The sequence below is a fragment of the Balearica regulorum genome, chromosome 8 (assembly GCF_011004875.1).
Source record: "Balearica regulorum gibbericeps isolate bBalReg1 chromosome 8, bBalReg1.pri, whole genome shotgun sequence".
Classification (NCBI taxonomy): domain Eukaryota; kingdom Metazoa; phylum Chordata; class Aves; order Gruiformes; family Gruidae; genus Balearica; species Balearica regulorum.
Window position 1 is genome coordinate 5870722 of NC_046191.1, and position 14377 is coordinate 5885098.

The following is a 14377-nucleotide window of genomic DNA, read 5'->3' on the forward strand; positions in this document are numbered from 1 at the left end:
TCTGCAGCAACGGCCCCCCGGCACAGGCCGGCAGCAGGGACCAGGGCCCCCCACCTTAGGACACCTTGGGGTCACCGCAGGCCAGCCAGAGCTCCTCGACTTGGCTGTAACCTTGCGGGAGCCCTTGCAAATCACATCTGGAATGCGTTTCGGCTTCAAGAGCGATAAATGAAAACACTGAACACAACAGGGTCGAGGCAATGTTGTTTGAAAGAAAAGGTAATGCTTTGACCCTTATTTGGCCCATGACAAGTCTGGTTATTCCGCCAAGAACTGGGGAAGTGTGGTTTGGGATGGGTAAAGGATAATAAGCTATTTTGTCATAAAATAATACAATTCATTTCAAGCCTCAGTGGCACCCAAGAATGGGAAATGTGACTTCCCCACACTCCAAGCCACTCCTTTTCTTTTGTCTCCAGACATCCAATAAGCAAACAAGAGCTCCAGTGGATTTACACAGAAACAGTCAAGATGAGACAAGTTCATGCTATTTTTCAAGCAGTTTGGCAAACTCTGATTTGAGAAAAAATAGAAAAAGACTAGTTTAATTTATAAACTATCAACAAATTGAAATCCAACTTATAGTGACAGCATCAACATAAAAATAGCACATGACGTCTCTGTCATTTTTCCTTTACTTTTCACCACTGAAGCCGTGGGTGTGATTTCAGCACCCTGCTCCCTAAAACAAGAGGGATGCCTTTGGCAGGATGTGAAGGGCTGGCTGCAGGTACCCCCATATCTTCCTCTCCTTCCCTGCCCACAGCAGTATGCAGCCCAAGCGACATCCTGCTCCCCTCACTCAGTGTGCCTGGTCTGTGGCCATCTGCAAGAACTATTGCCTGGGCCATAAGGAAAAGTGCCACAAGTGCTCACAGCATTCCTCTGAGGATATCCATAGTCAGAAGGTATTTTCCCTTTTCTGATGTGGCAAAATCCACTTTTTCCTTAGGAAAGCATTTGCTTGCAGATGAAGTGAACAGCATTCTTCTAGGTAAGCCAGTGCTTGTTTTATTTTTCAAATACAACGGGAGTAAAACCTGAAAAGTTCTGCGGATTGCAGGTCTAGATTTGGAAGTTTGACCTTGCCCAGCTGATGCCACTTTTACTGCCATTTATATTTCAATGTCAGCACTGACAGACAATCTCTTCCATCAGGTCCATTAATTTATTGCTTGAATGAATAGTTTGCCACTTAGAAAGGCAATAGCTCCAAGCTGTGAGTTCTCCAGCAGCAAGGCTCATTTCAGAGCTATATCTGCCTTGTCATGCCCTGGTAGGCCCCACTCAGTGGGTTTCTGCTGGAATTTCACCATATCCATGTCACAGTGTTGTGCCTGTTTCGTTATTTTATAAAAGGATTTTATGTTTTCCCCTTTGAGCCTGGTTTGTTACTACACGTAGGGATGGGAGGGAGAAGAAAAATGGCTTGACAGAGGCTGCAGAGCGAACACAGCACACCACAAGCAACCAGCTCCCCGTTTTCACTGCAGCAGTTTCAGGCAGTATCTCACTGGCTTTTTCTGCCTGATTTTTAAATTAAAAAACCAAAAAAAAAAAAAAAAAAAAAAGCCCGACCACCCTCTTGCTGAATAACTGGCTTACAGAAATCTGTCGCTTTTTCTCCGAAAGGATTGAGAAACAGGGGCCTTCAATAGCTTCTTTGTGCAATTTTATTTTGCAGCTTCCAGTGCAAGACAGCATTTCCTGACCCGTGAGGATATGCTGCCCTCTTCCACTCCGGGACACTGCAGCTCAACACTGTCATGGAGACACATCTCCATGGATCTGCAGGATTAACCTAAAGAATCAGTAATCCTCCACTTCCACAGGTTTCACTTAGCAGTTAGGTAAAGGGTTAGACAGAATTCATTAAAAATGTGAGGGATTAGGATCATGTTCAAGCAGGCTCTTCCTGACCTCACATCCCCTGTCTGCTCTCCCTCCCGCCCAGTTTGCAGTGCGGAGCCCCTCCACCACCGCACACTAGTCCTGGCACCTCTCCTCACCTTCCCCATCATTCAGCAAAGTACCTGGTTGAAAGATGGTCCTCATCCTTCCACACCTAAAGAATCCTATAAAAAACAAGAAAATCCTCAAATATCTTTTACTAAAATGTCATGCTCTGGGAGCCTCCGCCAGGAAATTGAGTCTTTTGGGGCAGACAATAGAGATGAGTGAGCAGAAGAGAGCATGGGAGCCCACCTTACTCGGTCAAGGGCTGCAAGCCTTTTTCTCCCCTTTGTGCAAGGAGGACAGACGAGGACTTTCCAGCCCCGAGTGGGACCCCAGGATGTCACACCTGCTGCTCTCACAGGTGCCTGTGTGCCCGGAGATCCCCTCCAGCAATTCCCCTGTGACGGCTCTTATCAGCCGCTGATTAGAGGTACCTTGGAATAGAAACTTCAAGGAAAAAGGGAAGGGGAGAATTGCATTTCAAAGAAAGTGCTTGAAAGAAACCTTTGAAGGACCCTATTCAAAGGTTCATGACTTGATATAACCATTTTTAAAAGATATAAATTCCTGTTTGGATTTGGGATTGGCTCTCACCCCAGCAGGACAGAAAAGCTGCTGCTTTTGTATGAACACAGTCCCAGCACAACACAGGAGATGAGATCCATCTGATAACATCTTAAATTACTTTCAACCTAAAAAATCCAAAGGTAATATTTTAAGGTAAGACCTACTCTCACATATGTATGAATAACTTCCGTAAAAAGACATGAGCTCGTGCCCATACGCTTTTAGGTAGTATAAAGAGAGCTAAATATTTGCGGGGCTGGCTGTGTATCAGATATCCTAGTGAAAAAATACAGTCAATATTTACATCATTTACTGCTGAAACGTTTCCACCCCAGGATTAAAACATGGTAGTCACTTCCCAGCCAGCACAGCAGCTAAATCAGATGGTCAGGCTGAACTGAAGCCCAAACACAGGCAAACCTTGGCCACAGCTTCTCTTTTGGTGGTCTCTGATGGGGACCAGTCCTCCCCGCTCATCCCAAGTACGGACCTTTCTGGCAGTAGTGTCACCACACGAGAGTCACCAGGCCTGACAGCACCAAGATGCATTTGGGCTGGCAAATTGCTATTAATGGGTCAAATCAGCTCACAAGCACAAAAATACCCTGTCTGTGTGATTTCCTGATACATTGTTTCCTGGTGGATTTTTCCTTATGTTCAAAATTTTATTTCTCTTGGAAAAAATATTTTATTTCTAGATATACTGAGGAAATAGCTGATCTTATCTACTCCATTATAGGTGATTTTTTTTAAAAAAAATATTTTAAATGATGCGCAGCCCTCCATTTACGCCTTGGTTGAGCTAAGCCCTTAGCCCCTGTGTAGCATGAAAAGCGTGTTTAACGGTATTCAGCAGGATGTATTTTTAAGGATATACTCAACCAATTTGCTGACACAGGGTCAGGGCTCTTAACACTGTCGCTCTCAGCCCCTTCTTCCTTCTTCTGCATCATGACTCCAGTCTGGCCATATCTCAACCTGCACGGGGAGACCTTCCTTCACCCTTTCACTTTCCCCAGCAGCAGCCCCTCATCCTGGCTGTGACCTTTGCCTGTTCCTGCAATTCCTGTAGGCAAATAGTGTCTCAAGGATGCTGGGCAGTGACTCCGCGGGAAGGAGAAGGTCTGCCTTTGCTGCCTAGCATGAAGAAGAGTCTGAGGTCCCCGCTCCAGCCTTCAGAGCCAGGCAGCTGCACAAGCATGCCCGGCGCTCGAATGCTGGTGGAAAATTCGTGTTCAGGTGCTGGACTGTGGCAGCAGCGCCGAGCAAGGGGTGCAACCTGCCTGAGCTGGGGCATGGCAGCCGGCTGCAGTGAGGAAGAGCAGACAGTGAGGGGTTCAGCCTCTCCCCTGCAGCATCAGCATCTCACAGGGCTGCACAACTGGAGAACCGGGCAGAAAGCCAGGAAATCTTGAGTTATATTCCTGATGCTGCCATTAATTTCTTATATGGCCTTGGGCAACTTGTATCACCTGCCAGTTTGGGCTTTTCCTTAGATAAAGCAGGGAAAATAGTTAACATCATGGATTTATAGAGCTTAAAGCTCCACAAAGAAGAGTCTGGTCTGGCTTCTCTATATCAAAAACTCCTTTAATTTTACTCAGTTGTGCCTGAATCAAGGCCAATTTCTTATGTTTGACCAATATATATCTCTCCATCTCTTACAAAAGAACAACTTATCTTCATCTGAAACATCAAGAGATGGAAAAAAGCCAGCACTTCCCTTGGTATTTTCCCCCCTGTGATTAATTCCCATTCCTATCGAGCATTCAAGTTTCATTTCCCATTTGATTTTTTGGGGGGATTCTTCTTTCAGCCGCTTCTAACAATGCTTTTTTCTGCTAAATGAAAGTGTTTGCATGATCTGGTATTTCTCCCCGTGGCTTATCCATAGTCGTTGGTGGGCTAAGGGCAATAATGGCAAAGATAATTAAAATCTGCCCAGTGCTTTGAAATATTAAGCTCATCTCTAAGGCCCATTATCCTGCTCAGTGTCAGAGGTACCACTGACAAGTACTTGACTCCAGCCTTTCAGGCAGCACGCAGCTGCCAGAGAAAACCAAGAGTGGAAAAGTACTATCCCTTCAGAAAAACAGATGTTGCAGCTCCAATTTGTCTTCTGCCAAGACAAAGGAGATGCACTAAATTCATCTTTTGTAAAGGATTTTGTTTGGCATCCAAGATTAATATCACAACAAACTGGGAGGCACCATACCTCAGGGTGCAATGCTATATTGCAGAACCGAGCCTAAATACCCATGCTGAGCATAATTTAGTTAGTCTGAAACTATGGCTGCGGAGGGGGAGATGATAAACTTTTTCCATCCAGTAGCACATTATCTAAACAATCTCTCTATCTCAGTATACAAAGGCTGACCACTCAGCTTCAAAGTCAGGCAATAGCTTCTAGCCTTGATGCCGCTCCCCATGGAGTGCCAGTGGTGGTCCTCAGAGCCCTCACTGGTGGCCTTCATGGGGCTGCTTGGTCACACCAAAGGAAAGGAGGAATGAAGGGATGGGAAATCAGACCTGAGCAATCCTATGAGATGGCTGGAGTGCTCTGATTGGAACCAACTGTTTTCACTGGCCAGAAAACCCCATCTCGAGTCATGCAACTGGGTAAAGGACATCAAACCAGGGCTCTGCCTTATAGGAGAAGTGACTTATTGACATCTTTCACAGAAAGGACCCTGGCTTTATCCACAGGCCAGAAATACTGCAGTATATATGCTGGCTTTTCACCCCAGGATCATGTCTGCTTGTTACCACCAATGGCATTCCTCCTGTGGTACTTTTTGCCCCTTACACAAAGTGACAACCCCTTTCCCAAACACACTGGTCCCAGACGTGACTATTCTTCCCTTGCTGATGTGAACCATTATGTGTCTTCAACTACAGTGTTTCTCCTCAGCAGTATTTTCATGTCAGCAAAAGGACGAAAAATCCCTACATGTACAACCTGCTCAGGATGAACGGCAGTGTATAATTTAAACACATCAATTCAACACTCCTTAGAACAATAAATTGGTCCTGATTTTTACATGGCATATCCAATTAACAGATTGAAACAAGCACAATCATCGAGTTATGGTATTCTCTTTCCACACTTCTTCATCTACCTGAATAACTGCAAATAAATTCACCATTTGTTTCACCAACGCCCAAATCTCTGTGCTATGGCAATTTGTGAAGAAGCTCTACACACACACACATAGAGGTATAATGGATCAACAAAAATGACTGGATAAATCAAAGCTTTTAGGATTGCTTTTTTCTCTGCACTGTGGGAAATCTTTTACAATGGTGCAAAACACATGCAACATACTACGTCGAGACAAGAGCATTTCTCACTGGTGCATGGAAGTGCTCCTGAAGCAAGCTGACCCTTTTTCTGCTAGGGCTAAAGTTTTGCAAGCCTATGTATGTCAGCTAGGAGTGAGAAAAAACAAATACATCATCCCTACAACAGAGAGAGTTACACCAACAAAAAGCCCTGGTGTGGATGCAGTGCTACAAAAGGAGGGATTTTTTTTTTTTCTTTACAGTATAGCTAATTTTGTTTGGGTAGCTCTGATAAACTACACCAGCAAAAGAAACCTCTTGGCTTGAACAACTGTGTTTCCAGCGTAGGTTGCCAGTCGGGTGATATCTGTGTGTCAGCACATTCCTCCTGCTGGAGAGGAGAGACCTAACGCTGAATTCTCTGAAGCCTTTACCTGGGATAGAGGAAGGCTAAAAGAAGGATCAGACTATTCAGTATCTAAAAGGACGGCGAGACACAGCGTGGTGAGGGGGACAGCTCCGGCTGCTCTGAGCCAGAGGCTGGCCCATCAGACAGCACATTCCTGCCTGACACGTGCCCTCTCGGCTGCAAAGTGAGTTTCTTGTCAGAGACGATCTCCAGCCAGAGGGTCGCTGTATGATAACATGCAGCCCAGTGCCCACATCAAGGGCAAGCTTCTGCTTCGTGTGGGGACTTACAGCTGGACCCCAAGGGTTTTGGTCCTGCCTGTTGTGGGGACAGCGGGTTGTGAGACAGCTGCCCAAGGTCATAGTTACACCACACTCTGGGGATGGGATGGCATAGAAGTTTCTTTTAACCCAGCAGCAACACAGGGTCTCACTGGTTTTCCATGCAGGCTGCAGGTGCCCAAGGTACACTGGACATATTCAGGCTGTGCAATCCACTTTTCCTTCCCACTGTTACTACGCCTAATATTTGGTCTGTAGTCTCACAGGCTGGCTTCCACTTGCCATAATCACACAGCTGACTGCAACACAGCCAGAGCTATCTTTTGGGGAGGGTTAATCTGAAAGACCCCGTGGCAGGTATATACTACCATTTGCAGCCTTGTGTAAGTAACCCCTATGTAGCCTCAGGTAGGATGGTCTGAGAGCCTCTCCATCCTTCCTGCTCTGGCCATTGCACTCCTTTCCAGCACAACGAGTAATTTCAGTGCTCTGTTTAACAAGGCTTCAAGGCTGTGGCAAGGGCCCCTTCCTTTGCATCCTCTGGAGCAGCAAGTCCCACCTTTTCCTTCTTGCAGAGCTGCATTGGCTCGTTGCCCTCACTAATCCTGGGCGGGGGGGTTGTTTGTTGGGCTTTTCTTCCTTAATCAATCCATAGAAACTAGCTAGCATGAGGCTTTGTGTTTCTGTGGAGCGAATTCCACAAGCAAGGTGTAAAAGTAATTAAGGCGCCAGGCTTCAGCTTTCTGACATTGCAATCAATGAGCTGTCCCCAGGCAGCCACCCGCACAATGAAAGCGCAGCAAGCACGGGGAGGCGAGGGGGGAGTTTAAAATCCACAGCTTTTAGAAAGTCACATCATTTCTCGGTCCAGCTCTCTGGGGGCCAACAGATAAACAGCACTGCCCCAAGGAATTTCCTTCCTCCGAAGGTGGGAACTGGCCGGGAGCGGCCACGGCCTCCCATCCTCCGATGACATCAGCTTCCTTGGGCGTGGGGCGAGGGGACTTCAAAGGAGGAGTTAGGGGAAAAAGCCCTCCTGTGAGAACCAAGAAGGTCTGCTTTCTGGCCTGAAGGCCATGTGACGGAGCCCTGTTGTCAGCGGTTCACCCCAGCATGCCCCAGAGAGACAATAAAAACGGGAAGGAAAGCATTAGTGTAGCAGAGGCAGCCACGCAAAAGCGGCTGCAGGGCTGTGGCCACTCCAGTTCCTCCGGCCAAAAACAGTGCCGACACAGCCCCATCTCTGCTGACATCTGAGCTAGCCTGTGGACCTGAAGACCACCAGTTTCCTCGGGCTCGTGGCCCTGGGCTGAGCTCACTGTGAACTTTCGGATGCCAAATCCAGGTTAATCTTCACCACAGTCTCTGTGTAATGATGCTACATACACTTCCTTCTCCCTACAGCTTCCTCTATCCTTAAATGTTGAAGAACTGTAATATCTTTTTAGTCCCTGGCCCCATCCTAAGTTTTGTTGAAATTTGGCCAAGAACTTCCTGGGGGAAGAGGAAAGAGAAGGGACTGGCAGGCAGACACGGTGACACTATGTTCACATAAGCTTCATTTCCTTAGGAAACCAGGCTAAAAATAATAGTCAAAAATGTTGGGCAATTGCCTTCAACTCAACATCTCTCTCTAGACAGGAAGAAAGGAAGGAATTAGCAGACTGTAGGTTATATTTCAAGGTTTGTCTACATGATTTGAAGCATAGAAATTAGAAATGAAATTAAGAAGATATATTAGGTTGTCTTGCCCCTCCCTGGGGGAACAAACCTCCAGCTGTTTCCCTTAGCATACTTTTTAGTGAAGTGTGCAGCCCGGTTTCAAATGATCCAAATGATGGAGCTTCCATCGGTTTTCAACAGGGACCCATTCCTTTGCTTACATATCTTTCCTTTTCTCTTTTTTTTTTTAAACCAATTTCAACTTTTTTATCCATTGACCAAGTTTCATCTAACTATTTCTAGCACACCTCTTAATCATTTTATTAACTCACTAGAGTAAAAAGGTAAATACAAGTGTCACCTACATACTTCAAGTAGCATCACAGGGTTCATTTCATGCTTTTGGCTGACTGAGACGCTCTTATTCAATGCAGCTTCATGTTTTTAGCTGTGTTTTTCCTGAAAAAAAAAAAAAAAGAAAAAAGAAAAAAGCTTTGATTAATAAATTCCAGGAGGTTTTTTCAGTCCGAGTTTTTCAGACTTCCCATTCTGGCCCCATTTCAGCTTGAATTTGAAAGGCCCAACCCACTGAAAATATCTTCTAGAGGTTTTTCTCACTCCCCTTGAGTTTTCTACTTCAGTTTTCTGTTACATAATTAAAAATTCTTGAAAGGGAAGGGTTACTTTAATATGACATTATTCCAGCTCTCCTTTCTTAACCACACAGCTGCTTCTATCGTACAATATACAGTTGCTTTTCAGCACAGTGGGCCCTATAGATCTGGAGATATTTCTCTCATGCTGCTCACACAAGTCCTCGCGGGGAGAGGGTCGCAGTCTGGGTGCAGGCTATCAGTGCTTTCCGGAAACATTAGGGCAAACTGTATTTCCTAGGGAGCAACTCTACCCCAGACGCAATTATTAACCACTGAGATTAAGGCAGAGACGAAACAACTTTGCTGCTTGCAACAGCCTCCTCCAAAATAAACCACAGCGCCGCATGCCCAAAACTGCATTTCTCCCCAACACTGCCCATCGCTCGCACGGTCAGAAGAAACCCAGCGATGGTCCGACAGCACCATCTGCTGCCCCCCACCCCTGCCAGACAGGCGAAACCCCACACGTGGCAGGCTGGGCAATGCCGAAGGCCTGAAGGGAGTTAGGACCTACCTAAGGGAATTAGGATGTGGACAAATCACTCATCTAGCTGCAGGACAGCAAGTTAAATTAACTACTTCTGTCCAAGCTATGTGTTTGGAGCGGGGCTGGATCTGACAGCAAAAATCCAGCCGCTGACCCAGTGCAAGATTGAGGAGGTACCCAAGGATGAATTAGTGTTGTCATATATACTTGACAGAGAAATATATTGCTTTTTGCTACTTCGCAGCTATATAGCATGAAAAAACGCTGTGAGGTATAATCAGCTTTGGTTTCTCCACCCTAAGCACAAACACACAGAGGCTTTGACCAAAATCCTCATCTTTAACATGCCTGTTCCACATTCAGAAGCAGAAGACGTGAAGATGTGCAAGCAGACACAGTTTTCTTGGCCATAGTGCACTTTTCAGGGGCCAGTTTTAGAGAATTTTATGAAAACAAGATTCCCCATCTCAAAATCGTCCAATTCAGAAGAGGGGCTGGTTTCTGGTATTCTCACACCTCCCTGATGGATAGCAGCACATCCACAGCTGCCAGCAAACACAGCGAGGAAGTGTGCACGTATTTGAGGTTCATCCCTCAGCAACTCCTGGATTCCTCCTGCACCTCGTAACCTGGCAAGAAGCACCACGGCACCAGCATTTCTGTGCCTGATCCCCTGCGTACAAATGTCCCCCGTAACTGGGAACTGCTGGGAAGACAGAGAAAGGCTGGCTCTGTAGGTGGGATGGAGACCCACATTGGGAATATTTCCCAGAGTATCGATGGGTCTCACAGCCTCCATAACCCTGAAGTGCAGATGTCCCACAGGTCCACATCCATTCCCCTTACACAGACCTTGAACCACAATTAACTCCACTGCTGTCCTGAGCCTCCTGCTTCACCAAGCCTAATGCCACACACAGTTTCCATAAAACCAAGAAGTAGATTCAAGGCCATATTAGGCACAGTTAGAGGATACTAAACGGAGGTTCCAAGAAGTCTGAGCCCTTTCCTGAGTGCTGACAGCTGTGTCTGAGTCAGCGTTGCTCTCTGCCCTTCTCTGCTGAGTCACTTTATCCCGAAGCATCGGCAGCAAGCAGAGAGCGAGGAGGAGGAAGATGTGAGGGAGCACAGCCAGGAGAGGGTGTGCGGCAGGAGCAGAGGGCACCAGCCTCAACGTCATCCCAGATCTTCTGATGTTTGTGTTACTGGTGGGACAAGTACTCTGAAAATACAGCTTTCATGAGGGTCAGGCAGGGATAGAGAAGGCCCATGGTACCCAAACCCAAGCAGAATACTTGGGAAGCAACTCGCGTACAACTCAGTTGAACCAAACTGAGAGAAAGAATTGTACTTTCGAGTGGGATCATGCCAGAATATACGTGTGTGAGTGTGCGTGTGTGTGTGTAAGCACGTGTGCACGTGTGTATGAGTACTGTGTGTGCATGCACACACTCACACATGGTTTTGTTTGGACAAGGCATTTTGGCAAAGTCAACAAAAACTAATTGCAAACAAACTGCCTTTATATTCAGCCCTCAAAACAGCTGCTTTCAAAGTTGTACCAGCAGGAGTTAAAACCATCACTAGCTGTTGCTACATGACCCAGTAATTTCGGATGCTATACCTTCCACTCCATCACAGTACTTTCCTTTTGCTGGCCAAAACGAACAGTGAGGTGCTGAGTCTGTTCATCTACTTATTCAGGTCTCAGCCCCAGTTTTCAGGAGCACTATATAAATTCAGAAGTTGCCTGAAACAATAAATAACTGTGACAGGTACAGAAACAAAGCCTGTAGCTCTTGGGCTAGTGTTTCCTCCTCTGGAGAGGCTTTTGTTCCCTCGTGTCTGCAGGACAGAACATTCCAGTGATGTTTCAGCACTGATGGGCCCTCAAGCCTCAGCCAGGAGAAAAGTCAGCTTTCTGGCAGAAAACCCTGACTAGCTGGAACCGAGCAAAGAAAAGGAGAAAAGATGAAATACTTTGTTTACCATATCATGACATCACCATCATCACTGGAGAAAAATGCAAGTTCATCTTTCTTCCCCGGGATGGTCCGTATGACCTGAATCGTTAGCACTGCTGGATAACGCAGCAGTTGTCCTTCCCCCTCCGCAGAGAGCTCAGGGACCGCAGCACGGGCATCAGCACACACAGACGTGTTTGACCTCATGGCCACCGATTTCGACAGGGTGCAGATGCAACCCAGAAAACTCCCACCACTGAATTCCTTTTGCAAGATACGAGCCCAACAGTGATGTTTTTCCTCTCGGGTTGAGCCTGAATGCGCACGCTGAGTCGCTGACTGCTTTGTGGCAAGCTATACCGTCACCTGGGACAGTGTACGGGCTCCGCGGAGACAGGGGAGGATTTCTGCCCAGAAAGTCTTTACATCGTCCACTGCTTTAATTGTTCGAATAAGCAGGGAAGAACAGACCCAGGCCTTGACAGAAAGTAAACTATTTCATCCAGAGGAAACAGCCACTTCAACTGGCATCTGTCACTCAGGTACACAGAGTTGTGGCTCTCTGGAACGAAACCTGCCTCCAAGAAAACATTTGGCTTAATTCAAACACATCTAGGCTAGCGAAGTCTTTTTCATGGATGGCTTCATCTGCCTTCTTTCGCTTCCCTTCTATGTCTGTCCCCCCAGAATTCACTTTTATTTGTCAGTGCTACACTATTTTCTATATATCTGTTACTGTTCTCTGATAACTGAGCAACTGTTGAAGACCTCATGGGACAGGTAAAGTTAGGACACCCCAGTACATCACATTTTAGCTGTTTCATTTTTTCCTGGTTTTGCTCCCATGGCCTCCTGCCAGATTAGGTCCATCAAAATCAGTTTTAGGCTTCATGACTAAGAGCCCAGTTAAAAGGAAAAGGGCGGGTTTTCTACCAGAAAGAGAGGCCACCGCTCTATTCCAGGGGTAAAAAATGTCTGAAAGCGTTCAGGACTGCTGTGACTCTGACAACCACAAATACAGGAAAAATACAGTGGCAAATGGCACCGTAGCCAGCTGATCCGTCCCCACAGTGAGGTCTTCCTCCACCTAACTGGAACTCAGATTGCGTTGTCAGAAAACTCCAGTAAATCTTTCTACTCACATAAGACCAGAGTCAGGGGAGTGCTTTATCGGTCTGAGATGGAATGGAAAATCGGAGCTTCAAAATCCTTTCAAAGGGATCATCTCAGGAGGGGAAATGGCATGGATCAACAGAAATGTTCATTCTGGTTTTAATGCTACAGACAACAGCAAAGCAAGATAAAGCTGCAAAAAACCATCCAGACCTCATGCTTTCCATTTTTGAAACCATTTGGGAACGTTTTCAGGACTGGAAGATTTACCGAACTGACCCTTGTGCATGCAAACACAGACAGGTTATCCTAGATTACCATTTTCTGATTACAAAAACCCAGTCAGAAAATCCCTGACCAGACATTTTACTTAATTACAACTGCAAGAAAACACCGAATCAGAGCATAAAGAATGAATCCTGGCAGATTCCCACCAGAATAAAAATTAATGTTTTAAAGCATTAATTCAGCAAGTTGCTGCTCCTGTGGAAGCCAGAGATCACTCATTTCAAGGTACTGGTAGCAGCCCAGGCAAATACATGTGCAGTGGGAACAGTACTCACTGCAAAGATACTCCATCGCTAAGCCACATGTGCCAGATGGACTAAAGATCACTTGCCCTCAACAGCACCCTTTTTCCTGTGGTTATCGGGAGCAGAAAACCTCTATTCCCACCTTGCTGTGCTGAACTTTGTCCTGGAAGTGAGCAGAGCACCCAGAGCTGGAAGGATTTGAGGGGTCTCACAGGCACTGCTGCACACCCTCTGCATCCACAGCCTTGCACCAGCCACAAACAGCCCAAAATAACCTAAGACTGAGTGTATACAGGTAGAATAATTCAGAAACATCAGCTGAAAAGGCTGTTCCTCTGTGTGAATTCAAGGGGAATTCATTCCCTCCAAGGGCCAGTAAATCATTTGAATGTTGACTCGGAGATGACATTATGGGCTTGTCCTTCACAATTGCTTCAAGTGCAATTTTGGCCTCAACAGTTTCTTTAATTGAATCCAATTTAGATGGGAGTCCACCAGCACTTCATTTTTATTTTATTTTTATGATTCAATTTAGCATTTAGTTTCAGTTGCAATCTGATTTTATTATAGTTGTTGCTAGTGGAATATGTATCCACCTATTAATAACACTACATAAATCCAGATGCTGTCTTAAGAAACATTCTCACACGTATGAGCACTAACATTTCATATATAATATGCCTACTTGTTGATAAGGCTGCTGCATGACTCAGTGCCATGATCTTTCCAGAGGAAGTATTGTTTCAATGCATAATATGATACAAAGGCAAAGAAATGCAACCTTTTCTATCGCTGTAATGCACGGTGTCTTTGGGGCGTATCCTCAGAGAGGCGAAGATGATTCAACCATGCACCATGCACTTGCACCAGCAGGAGTGTCGATTTGCGAGTGTATTCCTTCACCAAGGAACTGGTATTCACATGTCTTCGTGACTTGTTTTGTACAAATAAAGGGGTCTGTTTCACAGATCTAATATCCCTTCCCTCAGAGATACTGAAATAGAGGTGCGGCACCCTACAAGTGGTTGCACTGCACCATTCGCTAGCTAAAGGCAGTCAGAAGAGGCGTAATATTTCCCAAAAAACAGAGTATTCAGCATTTTACACATGCTGCAGTATCGTGACATCCACTGCAGTTTCAGTAAGAAGTAAACCGAAGCCAGGAAGGCTGTGGTTATACCTAGAGGAAAATTTGTAGGCAGTGAGGATAGTAGAGGATTGCATCAGTCAGCCTGGGTAGGCTGCAGTGCCTCCATCGCCTGCGGTGAGCCAGGACCGATGCGGGTAGAGCTGGTCTAGCTCCACAGCTGAAAGGAGGAGGAGGTGGCATTTTAGGAGGGCTTTTCTAGCCCTGGGTTTTTACACTTACACCCAGGATTTGAATTTGGGGATCTAACTGAAGGAAGCACAAGTTATCAGTCACATCTACGCTGCTGTATACCCCCAGCAACTACTGCGTAAGGTGCC

At 46.0% G+C, this 14377-nt stretch overlaps 1 long non-coding RNA gene across 2 annotated transcripts in view; it reads right to left on the minus strand.

Annotated features, from left to right (window-relative positions):
- LOC142602719 (uncharacterized) overlaps window positions 1-8611 on the minus strand; it is a 227437-nt gene extending 218826 nt beyond the window's left edge. The window contains exon 1 of one of the 2 annotated variants that reach the window (XR_012836486.1): window positions 8527-8611. This is a non-coding gene — a long non-coding RNA (uncharacterized LOC142602719). Of the gene's footprint in view, window positions 1-8522 lie in introns of both variants that reach the window. The other variant, XR_012836485.1, reaches the window with a different exon arrangement.
- Window positions 8612-14377: the final 5766 nt, after the last annotated feature.